This window comes from Acomys minous (genome assembly GCF_964271855.1).
Source record: "Acomys minous genome assembly, chromosome: 18".
Lineage (NCBI taxonomy): Eukaryota > Metazoa > Chordata > Mammalia > Rodentia > Muridae > Acomys > Acomys minous.
The window spans coordinates 18,708,260-18,713,941 of record NC_140501.1 but is presented as its reverse complement, the minus strand read 5'-3'; the positions used below and the strand labels follow the sequence as shown (position 1 = coordinate 18,713,941).

Here is a 5,682-nt window from a genome sequence, read left to right as displayed (position 1 = left end):
GCACCTGCTTGGCCCTTGCTTGCTTCAGCCATTAGCTATGCAGCAGCCTTGCAGTCTTGAATGTGTTGAGAAAGTCTGACTATTGATAATTATTTTGTGTTTTATTCTTGGTTTTTCTTTTTTGTTTGTTTCTGCATTTTTCCAGATGACTATTACTATTAATGTATCCTATCCTGGCCCCATAATACTGATATTCTATAAATTATATGAAGGAAAACTTATATAGTCATTTGAGTTCAAGTTTAAAGACTTTTGTAATCATGCTGAAAAACAACTTTGTGAACTACAGCTTCATCTCTCATTGTACTGCGGGTTTTTGTAGGTGTGTCGGTTGAAAAGTCAATGAGCCCAGTCAGAGGAAATAAAAACAAATAAGAATGAAGAAATACCAGTTATCTGCAGCAGACAGAGGATAAGAAATTTTTCTCAAAGTAACGACCTCATCAGAAAACATCAGTGTGTGTTGAGGGCTTATTCAGGAACTGTAGACACAATTACACAGGAAAGCACTTTTGGGTGAGACATGCTTAGTTTAGGATGAGAGAGTTCAAGAAGGGAGGACAGCCCAAGGTTGTGGTGAGCATGTTAGAAAGTTAAAGTGGCAGGAACACTACTGAGCATGCTCAGCTTTCATCATAAAACTTGAACAGGAAGGAAATGAGAAGACACTGTGACAGTGTATTAGCATACGAGTTTGCCCCTGAAGGTGTTTGCTTGCGTAGCTGCTAAGGAAATTAACTGTCTGGATTAGCTGTTCCTTCAGACACAGTGACAAGTCATTGTTTCCCACAGAAGAGTCCGTGAGTAACAACCAACATCAGGATGTGCAGCATTCCAGAGCCTCCCTTTTAGCTGATGAATCTTAGTCACATTTGCTCTGAATTTGCTCTGATTCAGATATTCACTGAGGCAGATACTGGTTTTAGTTAGCAATGCGGTGACTAGGCATTAGGGAGGAGATGGGAGGTACACAAGGGTCGATAAGGCTGGCAGGTAGTGTTGAGCATTGATTCTTAAAATGGAAACTCGTCATGAAAGTAGAGAAATGGGAGCTGCGGTTAAAATGTGTTTTTTAACTTTCCGTCTATTTTCATGCATTAATTGTGGTGTGTATCACCAGAGTTCCACGTGCTTCGCCGACTCGTCAGGCGGTAGTGCATGAAGATTGACATGTCAATCTTGCACAAGGTGAAAGGCGTCAGCTAACTTGTGTCTGATGAGTTTTAAGTCACTCTGTCCATGAAAGTCACAAAATCAGATAAAATTTGGAAGTGGAAGAAACTTTACTAATTGCAAATCATTATTAATTCTGTCATTAATATTAATATTTATTTCAATTCCACCTTACCAAATATCTCATTTCATTTAATATGGGAGAAATAATGAGTCCTGAAGATGAAATAATATTAAAGTTAATTGAAGTTAGTGGCTAAACTGAGACTTTGTGAGGACATGACACTAATTCTTCCTCGGCTTTTTTTTTTCATTTTATTTTTTTAGATTTGTTAGCAGGTAAGTATGCATACTTCACTGCTCTATTTACTTGAACTTTAAATATCAAATATCTTGCAGTTTTAGAATTTTCTTCATTATAGATTAAGTCATTGCATTACAATCAACACACTAATATATTCTTTTATTCAGAAAATTCATCAATGTTTGATACTATGATTTCTAAATGAAAAATAATTTTGCAGGAGTTTGTAAAAATTATTAGAAATTAAATAATAGATAATAAGACCCTCCTTACAGATCCTTACTTTATTATTTAATCTCTCTTCTATACATGTAATATGTCCATAACATGTGGATATGTGACATATGTAACTGTTCATATGATCCATAATACATAAATACAATCTGCTCAGTCTGAATAATGTGATAATGTCCCTTGTATGTATGTTTTTAGGGCTGTCCACTAGGTATTGGATAACCAGTTAGTGTGCTTTTCCCTGGGGAAACCTATTTTTCCTGTTGTCAGCATTCTCTAGCTGCCTGTAGCTATTTGTCTATGCTTGAGGCCACATGGGATTTCACCCTTCCTTGCTAGCATACCTAGTGGTGTTATCCTTGTTTAAGGCCGCCATGTTGTAGCTTCTCTGACAGTTCTGGGAGACACAATCCCACATCAGACTCCCTGGTCAGCTGGCTCTTACAGTATTTCTGCTTCTTCTCCCACAATGAGCCTTAGTGCAGGAATTGAATTGTAGACATATCCTTTAGGACTGGGCCCCACGACTTCATTAAACAACAGGACAACTGACTAAGAAAACAAGGTAAAGCATATGAGAGAGAAAGCAAACAGGCGGTGTGCATAGAAAGCAGACCATCTCTAAGACTCTGAGTTGTACTGAACACCAAGAGATGCCCATTTTAGTGTGGGTACTTGGGCTATCTCTGAGACCGAGAGTTCCAGGCCACATGGATCAGAACACTTCTAGGACATGATTTTAAAACAACTGTATTAGTGTGTCCATGACGAATGGTTAAAAAAAATCTTAAAATTCCATCACTGAGAAAACAAAGAAACATTTGTGAGAGTAGAAGCAGATGATTGTGGCTAACTTTAATTTCTGGAAAGAAGTTCTAAGTAAAATACGTATGAAGACCCACAGGGAGAGTGTAAAGTTGGAGTGCCTGTGTGATAACTAAATTGGAGCTTTTTGTATTTTAGCATAGTGGTGCATAAGGAGATGGGGGTTTAGCCCCCAGCGACATAAAGCCACACAGAACAATCAAATGTGAGAAACTGCGTAAACAAAAAGGTTATCTTGGTAAGGTCCACCCACCATTGAAGAATATGTAGATAGCATAAATTGGTCTTGAAAGTTAAAAATATAAAGATAGAAATTTAGGTTGATGTGGAAACAGAATTGCATCTGAAAGGAGTTGAGAGGGTGACTGTGATAAAAACACATAGGAAATTCTCAAGGGAATTATAGAAATAAATAAAATAAGGCTAAAAGAATGTAATAAGGAGTTGTCCTTGAGAAAAGAGCACATGGTAGCAGATCTAGACTTTTGAATAGGGAAGTTAAAGGGTGCCAATAATTGCTAGCAAATCTTCAAGTCAGCAAAGTTAGACAGAGCTCATCTGTCTTCCTCTCTAAGCCCTTTAGCCTACATATGTGGTAGCACAAGCATCTTGCCCTGGCTGCTCTTCCAGAGGACTTGGGTTCAATTCCCAGCACCCACAGGGCAGTTCACAACTGTCTGTAACTCCAGGTCCAGGGAACCCAAAACCCTCACACAGACGTACATGGAGATAGAGTGTTAATGCACAGAAAATAAAAATAAATAAATTATTGTTGAGCAGCGGTGGCCGATGCCTTTAATCCTGGCCCTCAGGAGGCAGAGGCATGTCAATCTGAGTTTGAGGCCAGCCCGGTCTACAGAGGGAGTTCCAGGACAGCCAGGGCTACATAGAGAAACCATGGAGAGAGAGAGAGAGAGAGAGAGAGAGAGAGAGAGAGAGAGAGAGAGAGAGAGAGAGAGAGAGAGAGAATGGTAAATAGTTGATTTGAGAAAACATCCTTGAAAGTATAGCCCTTTCTTATCTTTCCTAGTGGCTATCCGCTGTTTCCTTCCTTCCTTCCTTCCTTCCTTCCTTCCTTCCTTCCTTCCTTCCTTCCTTTCTCCTCTTCCTTTCTCCTCCTTCTCTTTCTCATCTTTTTCCTTGTTCTCCTCTTCTTTCTCCTTTTCCTCCTTCTTTCAACATTTTGTGTAATTAACATGAAGTAGCAGTGGAAAGTGGCATCTTTTGGGAAGCTTTTGGGGACCCTAAATTGTTTTGCCTTTTGTTTCTTAGTCACAAAGCCGCTCATATTTTGATATATCAAGTCCAGTGCTATTCATGAGAGTAAGGTCTTTGTGGTATTTTGAATGAGTGTGTGTTTTCCAGAGCAATTTGATTTTTTCTCCTCCTCGGGGAGCACACAGCACAGCCATGGTTTGGAGAAAGTATCAAAAAGCAGTTTGTCTTTTGACTTTTTGACTCCTCTCTCTGGGGCCAGCCACAGCCACCCTCCCTCTGCCAGACACTGGGACTTGAATGTGTAATTACAGCAGTTGTCTGAAGAGTAATTACAGCCAAATCTGCTTTGTGTTGCAGCATGACAAAAGTCCCGGCTGTTGGGCAGGGTCAGAGATCAGCCATTGCCCTATGCACTGCAGGCTGCAGCCTCATTGGAATTCTGTGGAGGCGACTCAGCTTTGGGATGAATCCACAGCTGTCTGTGTGTATCTTCCATTGGCTTTGAATGGAAACATGGAGTGTTTTAAAGACATACAATCCCAGCATGTGCCCAGAGTCTGGGAGTCAAAGCCAATTGTCAACGTAGCCCTGTGCTGCCGTCGCCTGACTCTTTTTCCTTTCAACATGGCAGATGCCACTGTGTCCTTCTCCAAGGACTTCTTGGCTAGTGAAGTGGCTAAGGACATCTCCAAGATGGCGGTAGCATCCACTGAGCGAGTCAAGCTGCTGCTACAGGTACAGCATGCCAGCAAGCAAATCACAGCAGATAAACAGTACTATAGTCTATGTGGTTTGTGTCCCCAGAAAACGGGGAGTACTATCCTTATGGTGTGGTAACTTAGCCAATGTCACCAGATACTTCTCCACCTAGGCTCTCATCTTTGCTGTCAAAGATAAATACAAGCAGATCTTTCTGGGTGGTTTGGACCAGAGGACCCAGTTTTGGCTCTACTTTGCAGAGAACCTGGCATCAGGTGGTGCCTCAGGGGCCACATCCCTGTGCTTTGTGTACCCTCTTGATTTTGCCCGTACCTGTCTAGCAGCTGATGTAGGGCAAAAGCTGGAGCTTAAAGGGAATTCAAAAGCCTTGGTGACTACCTGGTCAAAATCTAGAAATCTGATGGAGTTAAGGGCCTGTACCAAGGCTTTAATGTGTCAGTACAGGGCATTATCATCTACCGAGCTGGCTACTTTGTTATCTATGACACTGCAAAGGGATTGCTTTGAACATCTTCATCAGCTGGATGACAACACACAGTCTGTCACTTCTGTTGCTGGCCTGACTTCTTATCCTTTTGACACAGTTCGTGGTCATATAACCATGCAGTCACGACGCAGAGGAACGGATATCATGGATACAGGCACGCTTGACTGCTGGGGCAAGATCACTCGTAATGAAGAAGGGAAGGCATTTTTCAAAGGTACGTGATCCAACCTTCTAAGAGGCACGGGTGGTGCCTTTGTGCTTGTCTTGTATGATGTGATCAAGAAGTACACATAATGATGTCCGACGTGTTCTCCCCAAGAACGGGCATGTTATATAATGCACCATATCTTGAACATTCTGGACAGATTCTCTAGGCTTGTCTATTTTATCAATGGCAACTCTGACCAGTTAAAAAGTTGGAAGCAATAATATCCATCTGACCAGCTTTCTTTTAAAGCAGTTTCCATAATGACAATAATGATGAGACTGAATTATATTTTTTATTTCCGCCACTCCTGAAAAAAAATGAAAAAAATAAAAGTATCTTAAAAAAAAAAATCCCAGCATGCCAGCATGCAATGTGGCTTCTTATCTTCTTACTAAAGATATGGGAATCATTCTAAAGGGAAAAAAGTTATTGCTTATTCTGGCCACCATTTTTATATAAATTTCACGTGCAATTTGTATACATCTCAGCATGAAGATATTATGCTAGTTTTCA

General features: G+C 40.7%; 1 pseudogene across 1 annotated transcript; it reads left to right on the top strand.

Annotated features, from left to right (window-relative positions):
• The first annotated feature begins 746 nt into the window (after positions 1–746).
• On the top strand, positions 747–5,281 carry LOC311589352 (ADP/ATP translocase 2-like; annotated as a pseudogene). Its single transcript, XR_014783579.1, has 2 exons — positions 747–800; positions 4,112–5,281. The product of XR_014783579.1 is annotated as an ADP/ATP translocase 2-like (transcript).
• Positions 5,282–5,682: the final 401 nt, after the last annotated feature.